At 46.0% G+C, this 15,660-nt stretch overlaps 1 protein-coding gene and 1 long non-coding RNA gene across 8 annotated transcripts in view; one reads left to right on the forward strand and one right to left on the reverse strand.

Moving 5' to 3' along the window:
• MAD1L1 (mitotic arrest deficient 1 like 1) overlaps positions 1-15,660 on the reverse strand; it is a 743,124-nt gene that overhangs the window by 586,404 nt on the left and 141,060 nt on the right. Inside the window, exon 1 of one of the 7 annotated variants that reach the window (XM_075899595.1) lies at positions 1,740-1,756. The exons of the other annotated variants lie outside the window; for them this stretch is intronic. The gene's annotated coding sequence lies outside the window, so the exon portion shown is untranslated. Of the gene's footprint in view, positions 1-1,739; positions 1,757-15,660 lie in introns of those variants that run through there. 7 annotated transcript variants of the gene reach the window in all.
• On the forward strand, positions 2,044-7,542 carry LOC142818621 (uncharacterized). The gene is made up of 3 exons (XR_012896177.1): positions 2,044-2,177; positions 3,162-3,288; positions 7,414-7,542. It is a non-coding gene; the product is annotated as an uncharacterized LOC142818621 (long non-coding RNA).

Genomic DNA, 15,660 nt, shown 5'->3' on the forward strand with positions numbered 1-15,660 from the left:
CCTGGTCCAAAGGACCCAGCCACAGTCCCAAGCCAATTTCCACTTTAGATCTTACCCACAAGATCACGCTGGGCCAATCCTTTAGAATCTAAACTCTAAAGATACATTAATGAAAGGAAGAAAATGTCGAGAGTAAGATTGTTAAGGAGAACCTTCATATATAAACATCACACATGTACACACGTCTCATACATAGAATCAACAGTGAACAAGCTGTCATTAGACACCTTACATGGGTCCCTTAGCACAAAATGTTGTCGTGCCTCAGTTTTCCTTCCCACACAGTATATCAATTCTGGAATGCCCCTTCTCAGGTGAGAAGCTCCAACACTAATTACAAGTATTAACAGTGAAATACCAGGGTCACAAGGCTTTTGAACATACAGTGTGTCCTTGGGTACATTTCTTAACAATTTCCAGGGTTTTGGTACAAAATCATGCACATTGAACATTGTTACAATTCTTAGTAACAGCAGTACAGTGGTCCTGAAAGTTAACATCAGTAGCAGGAACAAATACATCCTAAGTGTACATTGACAATTCTGGCCTTTTAGATTTAAAAAATTGCAGCCTTCCTTGGTGAACACAAGTCTTGCCCCTCCCCCTTGCCCTGTGGGGTTAAATTCAACTCTCCCTCTTCCAAAGACAAAGGCTTGGCTGGGTGTGCCTCCCCCACTCACAATGGCAATGGGATTTTCTTTCTCTCCACGGCTAGTCATGAAGCAATCTGTCCAGAGAGTACCCTGGCCACCCTGCTTTCAATCTAGTTTTCCAAGTGGGCCACTGCTTCCCAGAGACAGGGCCTAGGTGAACTGGCCTGATAGACTTATGGATCTCTGGTCCCTTCACCGAATCAGACTGGAAATATGCATGTCTCAGCCACACACACTCTCCAGCAAGCTGGTCAAACACAGTCACTTGGTCATCAGAGGGCTGGTTCATCTCCCTGGCTATCCCCCCTACATCTGAAACAACCTCCAATCCCTCTGCAACTTCCTTACCCTTGTCCCCACTGGACCTTTCTAACCTTAAGTCACTTTTACCCCCCTCAGGCACAGCAAACTGCTGGCCCACCTCACCATAAAGATCCTCTTCCTTATGACCTTCCGCAAGCAAAAGCTCACCTTCCCCTGGCTCTACAGCAGCATCACCCTGCTGAACCACCACCAACTCCCTTGGAGTTCCATTAACCCCCTGAACAGACAGGTCTTCACACAACCCCCCTTCAGGAAAACACACAGACTCTTCTGGGGGGAGATCAGAGACCTCTCCCTCCCCCTTCTGGGCTTCAGCTGCCCCCAGAGCTAAATCTGGGCCCACAGCACTCTCCTCAGCCAATCCAGGCTGACAGGCACCTCCGGTAGACAAGGAACTGGGAATAAACCCTTCCCCCCCATGCATACCTCTCTCCTCAGCAGCCGAACTGCCAGGCTCCACACACAGAGGTTGCACACACTGAACACCCTCCAGAATTTGATCTTTTTCCCCAGCTAAACTTTCACTCTGGCCAGCCACTCCAGACTGCACCAGAAGGACACTTTCCTGAAATAGGGCAGGGAGAGCCCAAAAATCTGACCAAAAATCTGACACTACCCTCTCCTCTGAGGCTCCAGGCAGACGTGTAGATGCCTCACTCACAGACACACAACTATCTCCCTCAGGCACACATTGAGGAAAACTTTTACCTGGCTCCCCATAGGCCTGACTAGCCACAGACAACTTCCCAGATTCACACTCACCCCCTTCGCAAACCTCATACATGTCCTGAGGCTGGATTAAGGTATCAACCTGATTACACCTATTAGCCATCACTGCAGGCTTCGGGGTGTCTGGGTGTACAGCCTGCATAGCCTCGCTCAAGGCAGATTGTTGAAAAGTTGTTGGCTTTGTATCCACCTTAGAAATAAACGTCTTTTGCTATTCTGGAAGACTGGTGATTGGAAAATTCTCACTCTTGTGATGTCATATCACTAGACAGAGTAACTAAGAAGGGAAGACAACGAGGAGTCCTATGGCACCTTAGAGATTAAGATTTATATGCTGGACTAGCATATATACCCAACGTTGCTTGGGTCTTTAGCTGAAGTAATGTTGGGGAAAATAAATGAAAGACGTACATGCTTTATTTCAATGATTTTTAAAATGAAGGGAAATGAAGCTGGAGTGCGGGTTTGGAGGTAAGAGACAGTTTAGGGCAAAGGGTTGGGAGTTGTGGTGCAGGCTCGAGGCAAAGTGTGGTGGCGTCAGGGCAGAGGGAAAGTGTTAGAGGACTGATGGGGAAAGATATGGGGGGTGCAGAAGTCAAGACAGGTGGCTAAGAGGTGGGAGGTGCTTACCAGGGCTGCCGGTGGTGGCAAGGGTGGCACTGTTCCAGCAGTGACTCCTTCCAGGGGACCGTGGCAATGTTCCCCATGTGCCAGCGGCTCCTCTTGAAGGGTCTGGCTGCAGCACCCCCCAGGAGGGAGGAATCTGGGGCTGCATGTTTGTTGGTTGGGTATTAGGGCTTTGCGGACAGGCTCCAGCCTCCAGTTGCCCTCCAGGCCTGCATTCTGTCATGGGGAGCAGCCCCCAGCCTAAAGCTGGTCCCCCAGCTAGAAGCTGCTCTGTGGAGGGCCTTGCTTGGGGCAGCGGCCATCCTTCCTGCAGCCTGTTGGGGAAGAGCAGCACTCTGCATGGTGGTTCCCATCCTCCAATGGCCCCTCTGCGGGCTGCAGGCTATCTGTGGGTGGAGGTTCCGTGGGATGCCTCCTTTTCCAACCTGCATGCTATCTGGGGAAGGGCCAGGCTCTGGGGGCTGCCACCCCCAATAGCTGCCACCCCAAATCCTGCAGGCTTATCTGGGGCAGAGTGGCTAGGCTCTGGGGCTTCTCCTCTCCAGATGTCCCCCTTCTAAAAGCATACCTATGGCCAGCAGACTGTCCCTCGGGTGGGGTAAGCTAGGCTCCGGGTTTGGGGTGGGGGACTCTCTACCCAGTCTTGAGGCAGGCAAGATGGCAGAGTCCTAGCCCTGCTGGCCACTCTCTTAGTGCTGTAGCTGCCCCCAGTGGCCACTCTCAATATCCTGTCCCTCTTCTCTGTGCCCCTCCCTTTGGCACTGCACCGCTCCCTGCCTTTCCATTTTATCGAAAACAGCCCCATTCCCAGCACTTCCTGTTTTCCAGGCACAACCAAACCCTGAGCTTGGTTTAAGTTTTGTAAGAGGAAGCTGCATATCAAACTTGGTGGCCGAACTGTTTAGGAGTTCTTGAACAAACAGACTCACAATCAGATGGACTCACAGATGGACAGGTACACTCTACAATTTTATTTTATGTATATAACATCTGTTAGTCTCTAAGGTGCCCGAGGATTCTTCGTTGTTTTTGCAGATACAACTAACAGTTCTGCCTCTTTGAGAGGGGAAGGAATTTTCAGTCAGACTACATAAAATTTGGCTTTTGTTTTTATTAACACATTTAACTCAAGGGACTAATGAACACTAGGAAAATAATGTCTTTGTTACAAATTCAACACTCTTTTATCCCAATTAAGGTGTAGAGCTCAAAGACATGAGACACCACAGTTCTCTAGGAAGCATCTTAACTTATATTTCAGATATTTCTAAAAATAAAACAAAGAAAATAATCAAGACTTTTTGGCCTTCTACATACATACACATTAGAAAGTAGCAAAGAAAAAGGGAAGCAAAACCCCATTTTTCACAATCTTTTCCAAGACACCTTTGAAACTCAGAGCTCTGAAGAAACTGACAGTTAATCATAATAGGAGTTTATATAATTTTGAAGCCCAGTAAATCTACCTGGTAGGGTTATATGATGGATCCTAACTCCCTGTGAGAAAGGATGAGGTGTTCCCCAAAGTCATTGACAACAACAGTGGAGCCCAGAATATGACCTTAAAGTTTAGCCATAAATAATTTTGTAGCCAAAGCCTCCAACAGATATTAATGCTACAGCACAACACTGCTACACAACAAAATACACCACCACAGATTCAAGATGATTGGCTGTCTGTTCAGAAAAGGTCAATCACTGAAGCAGGAATAATGGGGCAAATCAGAACAGAAGAGTATTGACAGAGCTATCTGGAATCAAAGACTGTAATGTCAAGCAACCAAAGAGATTGGCTGAATTGTATGGAGAACCTGCATATCACTAACTCCTGCTATATTAGGGATCTTCCACTACCAGCTCTACCTCCTCACTGAAGATCTTACCATAACATGCAGAACATCATCTTAAATAAGACTGTAAAGACAGTTAGGTTATATTGTTTTCTGTTGTGGGACTTTGGATCTGAGGTCTGTGCTGTTAGAAATGGGTTTTCCTCTCTTTTTTAACTAAGTTTTGGCCCATGGGAGTCCCCATGAGTATATTAATTGGTGACTTTTTCCATCTAGTCATTATGCTTGCAACAGGAGTATTGTTTTGATGATAAAAGTTATTTCTTTTTTATTAAACTGGTACTGGTTCAGTTCTGTGTCCTGGAAAATCTGTCTGTGGGATCTGCATGCCTCTGACTAGGGGATAGCAGCTGCACCTACTAAGTGGCAGGGTTGAGGGTGGGGTTGCCCCTCTGAGATACTGGGCTAAACCAACACCAATGTGAATAGCAAAGCTGACTTCCTACCCTTGAGATTTGTACTGGTGCCACCACATCAGAGAATGATTACCAATTACGATAACCAGGGCAAATCCTCAGCATAGACAAGACCTAACTTTATACACTTTAAAATTCACATAGTATCTACTTCAAAGGAAAGAGAAATAATGTTTGCAAAAGATTTTGAGAGTCTCCAATGAAATTAAATATACTCAATGAAAATTACCATGTGATAAATAAAGATGCAGAGATGTTCATGTTCTTCAACAGCCATCTAGGATTTTTACTTGTGCCTGTCCCATCTTCAACAGTAGTTTTTCAACTGTGCATTACCGTCACTTATTCAGAGAACACAGTGCTCAGGGTTTATGTATGTGGAACAACCAGAGAGAAGGGGGTCGTTGTCATGACTGCCTGCTTTACGAGTATAAAGGGTTGGAGACCTTCCAAGGGTTCACCCAGAATAAGCCATATTTGAGACACCTACACACCTCAGCCAAATCTCATGAATAGGGATGGGAAAGGTAAGATATCCAGTAGCTCAAAAGTAGGTGAAATCCCCATGCTGATACTCTGGCATTCAGCCAATGATTTATTCAAACTCAGAACCATCTCAGCACAGCTTTTTATGCAGTAAAGTTCAAAGGAGAAAAATACTCACAAACCACCAATCCAATAATATTATTACCACCTTGCTACTATATGGCACTTTTTAATCAGTTGAGCTCAAAACACCTTACAAGGAAGGTCTCTATCATCTCTAGCCATTTTACAGGCAGAAAACCAGGGCACAGAAAGGGGCATGAGTTGCTCAGCATCACCCAGAAAATCAGTAGTAGAGCCAGAAATAGAACCCAGATCTCCAAGATCCTAGTTCACTGCTTTGTCTATTAGAACAAGATGCAATCCAAATGATCTAAATTATTTCAGAGAACATGACCTATGAGGGAAGGATGAAGGAATTGGGTTTGTTTAGTTTAGAAAAGAGAAGACTGAGCGAGGACATGATAACAGTTTTCAGGTATCTAAAAGGGTGTCATAAGGAGCAGGGAGAAAACTTGTTCATCTTGGCATCTGACGATCTAACAAGAAGCAATGGGCTTAAACTGCAGCAAGGGAGGTTTAGGTTGGACATTAGGAAAAAGGTCCTGTCAGGGTGGTCAAACACTGGAATAAATTGCCCAGGGACATTGTGGAATCTCCATCTGGGGTGATATTTAAGAGTAGGTTAGATAAATGTCTATAAGGGATGGTCTAGACAGTATTTGATCCTGCCATGAGGGCAGGAGACTGGACTCAATGACCTCTCGAGGTCCCTTCCAGTCCTAGTATTCTATGATTCTAAAGATTGAACTGGTATCAGTCCTGGAGTTCCCCCTTCAACCATGTCAGAAGAGATTCAAAAAGGAATAAAAAAAAATAAATAAAAAAAAAACTTACCACAGGGAATATAAAAGGATCAGAAAAACCCAAGGGCTTTGTGGTAATTAGCTTAACAGCTGGGACAGGTATTGCAAAGGAAAGACCAACTCAAATACCAATGGGGGAAGAAGACTATTACAAATCAAAGTCTGCACATAAAGACTCCCTGGAGAAGAAATAACAAATCTGAATCTACTTATGGATACAGGTATTAATGCCTCCAGCCAGTGACTTCCTCAGCTCAAGAAAAACAGTTTTCCTTATAAAGTATCCCAAAAAAGCCAACATTACAAGTGTTTTATTGCGAACTGCTTAGTTCAGTGATCTAAGAACACAGAAAGAGGAAAGGACTACTTTAGTCTTCATCCCTGATAACTCCTTTAGTTAGCCTTAGACAAGGCATTGAACTTCTCTGGGTATGTCTACACTGAGATAAAAATGTCAGTGCACCAAAACTGAGAGTCCACGTCAGCTGACTCAGGCCCTAGGGCTAAAAATAGCAGCGTACACATCCAGGAGCAGGCTAGAGCCCAGGCTCTGAGTCTCTCCCCACTCACAGGGTCCAGCCTAAGTCCAAACATCTATACTGTGGGTACGTCTAGACTACAAGCTTCTTTCGAAAGAGGCTTTTTTGAAAGAACCTTTCGAAAAAGCTTCTTTCGAAAGAGAGTGTCTAGACTGCAACCTCTTCTTTCAAAAAAGTGAGCCGCTTTTTCAAAAGAGAGCACGCAGGCAGTCTGGATGCTCTGTTTCGAAAAAGACCTGTTTGCATTCAAGAACGCCTTTTTTCGAAAGAACGCTTTCGAAAAAAGGCATTATTCCTCGTGAAATGAGGATTACCGCCATCAAAAGAAAAGCCGCGTTTTCGATTTTTTTCTGAAGAATGCGGCTGTAGTCTAGACGCAGGTGAAGTTTTTTCGAAAAAAGGCTACTTTTTTTGAAAAAAACCCTGCAGTCTAGACACAGCCTGTGATGTTAATAGTCTCAGACCAATCCCCACAAACCTGACTCAGCTGATTCAAGCCAACCTCAGCCATGCTGCGGGTCTTTTATTGCAGTGTAAACATATCTTCTGTCTTAGCTTCCTCGTCAATAAAATAGTAAGTATCCACCAGGAATGTCTGTGATTTTAAAACTTCCTAGGTTTGAAACCATCTAGCTGCACATACAGTTAATTTATATAGCTATATTTACTATCACTCAGTCTTACCCTCACTCTCCCCCTCCCACTGCTTTCATTTGTTCATTACACCCTGGCAATATCTTATATTAAATTAGATTGTAATCTCTTCTCAAGCAAGGACTGGCTTGTATTTTGTATGGTGTCTAGTGTTTACATGTTCCAAAGAAAAACGTCAACAATTATTTAAGTATGCTGCTTACTTTCAGACAGAAAACCTGACAGAGATGTGGAAAACCCATTCTTCTCAAGGGAGTAATAAATTATCAATAGGCTTAAGAGAGTTAAGTGCCTCTTAACTACTATGTTTCTGCTAAAACTGACTGGAATCATCCAACTAATCTGGTATTATGAGCAGAGCTTGAACGGAGTATGAATACAATTCAATTCCCATCTACCTCGTTGTGTAAATAGTTGGCCTATTTTTACTAAACTGACATGGTTAGATAAGCACCTAAGCAAATTCAAAACTGGAGGGTGTGAACAACAGTATCCTCCATTAACTGGTCTCAAAGGAAAATCTGTATAAATGGAATGTGTCTATGCTGTATCTGAAGTCTCCAAGTTCATGCCAGTCATCAACTTATCAAGAAATATAAATGAGTGACCATGTCAGGAACAATTTATGATAGATCTAATTGTATGTTGTTGGTATTGAAAAATTCATATTTTGTGTGGGGAATGATTTACACTCAGTATTATATATTCTCACTCAAATTTTCCAATACAATAATCCAAAAATATCTGTAGTGCTGTTTTATATATTAGCATATTTTATGGTGGTCTCTCTTTATAAAAAGGCACAAATTAATTTCAGAGACATTGTCTCTGAAATGTGTGGGGAGCATAAGCTTTGTGAACTATTCAGAAGTGTTGTACTAGCCTGTATTTGACAGAATTACATTTGCAAGCCAAGTGAGAAGGTATGTTCTAACTGGCACCTAAAAGAAACCAGTTCTCCTGCCTCCTTTTCCACCTGCTGGGTGTGTTTCTTTCATTTCTGCCCATGGTAGTTAATCCATTCCCAAAGTCTTAACTTAAATATGCAGGCAAACCCCACATTAAGACAGTAGCAAGACTAAAATCCAGATCAACAGAAAAATGCTTTCAGCTAAATGATGTTAGGTTGTGGGCATCGACAATTTTCTTCAACTGGGTCATGGGAAAAAATGTTTGAAAACCACTGGTTTATCACATGTCCTTATATGGGCTTGCTGACCCAGAGGAGTAGTCATTTCCCATATTCTGACTGGGATGCCCACAGAAGACTCACCAGGTAGAAAAAGCTTCTTTATATCCCATTGTTAACGTGAAATATCCTTAATGGGCCATTAAACTTGAATAGTCAATTCATAATTTGCAGGCTAGGCTGGATGTAAACTATTTTTGTGAATCTCAGAAGGATAGCTGTGTTAGTCTGTAATTTTAAAAACAATGATTATAATGGGTTATGATACTATTTATTTGTTTTTGTTAGTCTCTAAAGTGCCACAGGACTACTCCTTACTTTGTAGGTGTTACTTCCAGAAAAACACATTTCTAAAATACATATGCATAGCCCATATTGATAACTTCAGACAAAGAGCTAATATAATATATGAATTTCAACAAGATAATCTTATTTACCTAATCAAAACTTTTCCAGTGACACACCTTACATCAAATACACTGTACAACAGCTGTTGCAATTCTGTAACAGTGGTAGCAATACATGGTCCTATTTCAATCAGACAGCAATACATTATCCAATTCAGCTCACATCTTCTAAGGGAAAAGAAAGAACATATGGGCATAGCAAAACAAAGCAAGCAATTAATGGACGTTATACCCAGATACAAAAAGAAGGAATTTAAAAACCCCAAGCTGTAAAGGAACCAGAGATTTGGGGGGTGGGGGGGGAGGTTCATATACACCAATTTCCATCCATGGTATAAAATGATACGGATGAGCCACAAACTCAGTGGAAACTTGCACGCATACTTTAAAAATACTCTTTATTTCAGAAATCTATTCTTTTTAGCAGAAAGCAATTCAGTACATAATGGATGAATATTCAAACCCAGTAATCAGCAACTTTTAGTAAGATTACTGGAGATGCCTCTACACAATACTGCACCAATTTGGATATTAGAAACAGAACAAGGTCTGTGTCAATAAGGCCACAAGAACATCTGGAAAGTAATAACCGATGAAATTCCAGTCCAGATAGAAAGTCATTTACTCTGGCACTTGCTTCACCTATTGGTCCAAAAGCAGCTTGATTTTGTTAACCGTCAGGCTACAATGCAAACCCAATCTGTTCACAAAGGCTTTGCTTTTTTCAGAGACTATGAACTGTTATGGATGCATTGTTTATAGGATTGATCAAGTTATAGGCTGTAGTTATACATATGTATCCATTTTGTGACAGCAGCAAGTAGCTGTAAATTGGAGGATTGTTCTTGTAGCAAATAGTGGGCAGAAAAATGCTAATTTTTGTTTGTGTTCTATTAATCATTAATGCCCAGAATCTTAAGGATAGATATATTTTCCCAAAAATTAAATTCGAAAGTATAAAATCTTGCAAATCAAAATGTAGAGATGGTAGCAAGACTGCCTTAATTGGATTTCTGAATGATCTGGCTAACGCAAAAGGAGGAAGATAGTTATTTTACATCATCTACTTGCAGCTTTTAATATGGTTGATCACTTTATTCTGCTTAATCATCTGAGTCTCGTGAGTGGGATAGTACCAAACTGGTTTTGGTTAAGAGACAAAATGGACCCAGCCACTGATGGAAGGAAGTTTTACAATCTCAGCCAAGCTGATGCAAAAGGCGGGCTTTCAGAAAGAGTTTGGTTCCAATATTTTTTTACATCTCTACCATCTTTTGAGTGACATATCTGAAAGATATGGCTTGGATAATCATTACTATGCAACCCACAGCCAGTTACATTTCCTCTACTGTCCAACTTCAAGAGGGGGCTTGTGACGGGGCAGCCCCGCCCCGCACTCAAGCCCAGGGAAACCACCTGGAGCTGGGGGTGGAGAGGGCCCCACCCACACAGCCCTACTGGGCATGCTCCGAGGGGAGCCAAGATATAAAAGGCTGCTGGCCTGCTCAGAAGGGGCAGACCACAGCCCAAGTGGGAGCTAGCACCCAGATGCCAGAGAGGGAGTCGCGAGGATTGCTGAACGCGCTGCTGCCAGGCCCCAGCCGGGCTCGCCCCCAGCGACGGAGCCGCCGGCCGACCCCCCGTGACCCAGGCACCAGACCGGACACTGCCGACCCCGACACTGACTGGGGAAGTGTCGCTACAGCCACCCGACCAGCGCCGACAGGTGGGACCGCTACGGACCGGGGGTAGGAAGTGACCCAGGGCAGGGAGCTGGAAAAGCCCCTGAGGGCTCGGTGCATTGCAGGGAGGAACCCCCGCCGAGCCAGTGGTGGGAGTCACCCGCTGCTCATAGGGCCCTGGGTCAGGGCCCAGTGGAGAGGGCGGGCCCGGGCCCCCCTACCCCTCCTGCCCTGAACCCCGGTGAGTGGGAAGCTCAGCCTGAGGACTAGGCCGCAGAGCCTGCATAGGCCAGTGGGCCATATTTCCCCTGATACAGGGGCAGCATACTTTGGGACTAGGCCAGTGGGCCGTATTTCCCCTGATACAGGGGCAGCATACTTTGAAGACTAGGCCAGCGGGCCGTACTACCCCTAAGAGAGGGACATTGCACTTTGGGGCTAGACCCAGGTGAGCCGAACTATGCCCCGGACGGGGGTGGCAACCCTAAACCAGGGGGGAGCCCCCCGACAGAGCTTATGAGGTATAAGGAATTATATTACTGAAATACAGCAGTAGCTGACAATTTGCAGGGACAATCTCAAAAGAACTGAAATTGCAATACAGGCAGTCCCCGGGTTACGTACAAGATAGGGACTGTAGGTTTGTTCTTAAGTTGAATCTGTATGTAAGTCGGAACTGGCGTCCAGATTCAGCCGCTGCTGAAACTGATCAGTTTCAACAGTGGCTGAATCTGGATGCCAGTTCTGACTTACATACAGATTCAACTTAAGAACCCCAGGCATCCCCAAGTCAGCTGCTGCTGAAACTGATCAGCGGCTGATTCCAGGAAGCCCGGGGCAGGGGCTTCCTGTAGTCAGCCACTGGTCATTTTCAGCAGCTGCTGACTAGGGAACACCTGGGGCAGAGCAGCTGGGGTGCTGCTGGGTTGGTCCAGTGGCACCCAGAGCGGCGCTACGGGACCAACCGGCAGCGCCCCAGCTGCTGTACCAAAGGCGTCCGGAGCAAAGCCGCGGAGCACGGGGGCAGCGGGACAGCCCAGACGCGCCGTGGCTATCCTGCTGCCCTCGGGCTCCGCTGCTTTGCTCTGCTCTGCTCCCCGTCCCCCAGGTCTGCAGACCAGGGGGAGGGGGAGCAGAGTAGAGCAGAGCGGCGGAACGCGCGGCCAGCTGACAGCCCAGATGCGTCTGGGCTGTCAGCTGGCCGCGTGCTCCGCTCTGCTTCCCCCCCCCCATGGTTTGCAGACCAGGGGGAGGGGGAGCAGAGCGGAGCACAGCAGAGCGGCAGAACGCGCGGCCAGCTGACAGCCCAGAAGCATCTGGGCTGTCAGCTGGCCGCGTGCTCCGCTCTGCTCCCCCTCCCCCTGGTCTGCAGACCAGGGGGAGGGGGAGCAGAGCAGAGTGGAGCAGAGCGGAGCGGAGCGGAGCACAGCAGAGCGGCAGAACGCGCGGCCAGCTGACAGCCCAGAAGCATCTGGGCTGTCAGCTGGCCGCGTGCTCCGCTCTGCTCCCCCTCCCCCTGGTCTGCAGACCAGGGGGAGGGGGAGCAGAGCAGAGTGGAGCAGAGCGGAGCGGAGCGGAGCAGAGCAGAGCGGCAGAACGCGCGGCCAGCTGACAGCTGGCCGCGCGTTCCGCCGCTCTGCTCTGCTCCGCTCTGCTCCCCCTTCCCCTGGTCTGCAGGGGGGGGGGGGGGGGAGCAGAGCGGAGCGCGTGGCCAGCTGACAGCCCAGACGCGTCTGGGCTGTCAGCTGGCCGCGCGTTCCGCCGCCGCTTTGCTTCCTCTCCCTGGTCTGCTCGAGACCAGGGAGAGGAAGTGCCCTGTTCGTAACTGCGGATCCGACATAAGTCGGATCCGTGTAACTCGGGGACTGCCTGTAATTGGTTTAGGAAGGTGGTGTGGAAAGAGCAAACTTTTCCCCAGGCCTTCTGATTGTGATGGGAAAAAGCTTCCGTAGTCTGAGCTGCTTATGCATTAGGTGTGATCTTTAACTGAGTGCAGTCTTTAGAAAAATCAAGTGTCAGCTTGGAGCAAGAGGGACAGGACTGTTTACCATCTTATAAATGTTACCAGACTGCAGTCACCTACTTATACTGATCTTGCAGTCACTATGCATTTCTTCACTTCTTCACATTTCAGAAAAATGTTGCAATACATTATAGATATTGTAAGGTCTGCTAGAAATTTGAACCATTGTCTAGTAGACTAGGAAGTGATTAGGCCTATTTATTGTCATTCGTTTGCACTGCCTATTGCTGGCTGAACAGAATTTAAGGCTGGAATTTTCAGACACACCTAAATGAGTTAGGTGACCAAATCTCTGTGAAATTCAATGGGTTTTAGGCAAGCAAATCTATTTAAAGCCCAGTCTGAGATTCTAAAGCATTTTTAACTTGACATGTGTTGGGTTCCAAATCTCCTCCTGAACTTTTGACACTTGCCATCTCACCTCTAGGGTCAAAAAGTGTAAGATTTGCAAAGATAGTTCAGGTACATGGTGGAGTACCACTAGTCCACAGTCTGCGGCATGTCTTCTTATACCAATCTTGCAGTGAGAAATATCTCAGGTTTGGGAAATTTTGCAAGAAGCTTGGAGACTATTTAGAAAAGCATTTAGTACGGTGCTTGTTAGGACTTAATCTCCGTTTCTGAGATTTTATCTTCAGTATATTTTAGTGTTTTAATGAGTGTTATCTTGTTGTCAGTGTTTCCTGTCAGATGAATGCTTGGGTGGTCACCCAGAAGAGTCAAATGCTGTCCAGCTGATTAGCAGAGCGCCCACAATGGACAACATGTATGTCTACTGGTGGTACACATCTGCACATGCCTCTGTGCATATAACAAAATTTATTTTGCATATGAATGGGAGAAAATTAGAACATTGCTTGTTATGCATATGTGCATTGATATGCACCATACAATTTACTATTATTCATTCAATTGTTATCCTTTACCATGACAAAAAAAATACAGTAACATTTATAAAAAGGCAAAATTTTTATAATTATTACAGGTAGGTGTCCCAATGCCCATTTTTAAGCCATCTTTAAATTTCTGCAAGTAGGTTGCATGATGAAAGATTAATTTCACACCAAGTTTTGAACCAAACTGCTCCCAGCCTCCCTGCATTACCCCCCTTTATCTGTTGTATGTCCCAAGGGTGTCAGCTCCGTCCATCACCACACTTGTGTTGGGTGACCCCAGGCTGGGTGGGCGGGGCTTGAGCCCTTGACCTCTGCCTCAGGAGACAGGTACCTTAGTCACTGTGCCACTGGAGTAGCCTCTCAACTACCCTCCAATCTGGACCCCTTTCCACTAGTAAGACACTAGCTTTCCACTAGTAACACTGCATCTCGCTATAATTAAATTAATATTGTTCCTTTTCCATACTATCCAGACTATTTGAAAATTTAAACAAGCTTGGGCATGTTTCATGCCAAACCACCTAAAGAAAATTATAATACTTAACATTAACTCACTACATGTTTGCTTGTTTGCATATTCTCTGCTCGTGCTCTAGCATTAGTGACTACTAAAGGAGAAACTAGTTCATTCTACTATGATTGGTATCACATATAACATGGGCTACATCTGTAGACTACAGGCTTCTTTCGGAAGCAGCTTTTTTTGGAAGAGATCTTCTAAAAGATAGCGTCCACACATAAAAGCGCATTGAAAAAGCAATGAACCTTTTTGAGAAAGCATCCAGACTGATTGGACACCCTCTCCATAAAAGGCCACCTGGAACGACTTCAGCCAGGGCTTTAGGTCAGCAGTTGCTTCTGAGCGTTGGAGCTAGAGCCTTGCAGACACACACACTGGACAGCTGTTTCTTTCCCTCTGCTGCGTGCTTGCTACCTCTTCGAGGGACAGCAAAGATTTCGCAGTGCCTGCTGTGGCTACCGTCCTCCTTTTTGAACTCCACAGCTTTGTTCTTTGTGCCATGGAGCAGGAGCTGCCCCTGGGCATGCGATGGCACCACATAGCCATGCTGCAGTTTTTGCAGCACTTTATTCCAGCTGCCTTCCTGATCCTGCATGAGCTGAACCCCAAACTCATTCTGGGGACCTTTTCCATGGGTGCGGCTGCTACACTCTGGCAACCGCACCCCACAGTGGAGAGGTGTTTTTTGGAGGCTCGACACCATTTTGGACTGGTGGGACCGGCTGGTCATGGGAGCGGTGGGACGACCAGGAGTGGCTCCAAAACTTGCCCATGCAGAAGGCCACCTTTTTGGAGCTACATGCCTCGCTCGCCCCCACTCTCCGGAGACATGACACCCACGTGCAGCCCACCCACCCCCCGGAGAAGTGGGTCGCAATTGCCCTTGTAGTAAGGTCAGTAACGAGTCAGCAGGCCTAAACAGAGGCGTGTAACATGAAAACAGCAACAGGCCTGCAATCTAGTGAGCAAGACTTTGGTTCAGTAACAGGAGCCAAGAAAGAGGTCCTAATGATAACCGTGTGATTGTGTAAGTTAGGTCGAGCATGGAAGGACACAGGGAGGCACTGGGTACAGACTGTGAGCCAAAGGGGAGTAATGGAACATCTTAATAAGAAATGTCTTGGTACAAAAACTCCCTAAAAACTAATGCATATACCGACCTAGGTTCAGGACCAGGTCGGAAGTGACAGCATGAAGGATAGTAAGTAAGCCCCCTTCCATAAGGTGAGGGGTGGTAACTAGGCAACAGAAGTGGTAACCTGGTACGTAAAGAAATGATGTAAGTTGTTTGTACCTGTCTATAAAAGGACACCACAGAGGGTGCTCTCAGGCCGACCTTGAGGGGGGCGCACTAGGCGCCTGAACGACAGGTGTCATTGCCTAAACTTACAGAGTGCACAGTAGCTTAACTTTGACTAACTGCTGTTAATATCTGATCTATGGCAATAGGCCTGCCCGGTGTTGGTACCTTGTCAACGCGGGCCATAGTGCCCAGTGGTGTAACATTGTACTGATCTCTGTTACCAACTGGTAGAGCTTCGCATTTGACAATAAACCTGCTTGATTGATTTCAAACCTTGCCTGCATCTGTCGTTTCCGGGGCGCCTCAGAGATCTCCTGTGTTGACCCAAGTGCACGGGGTCTAACACTCTAGATAAAGGGAGTACCGCTTGTTACGCACGCAGCCGAAAGTTTAACAACGGAGTAGAGGTCCTGTCAGGAGCGCGCCAGGACAACCC

This window comes from Pelodiscus sinensis, chromosome 16 (assembly GCF_049634645.1).
Source record: "Pelodiscus sinensis isolate JC-2024 chromosome 16, ASM4963464v1, whole genome shotgun sequence".
NCBI classification, from domain to species: domain Eukaryota; kingdom Metazoa; phylum Chordata; order Testudines; family Trionychidae; genus Pelodiscus; species Pelodiscus sinensis.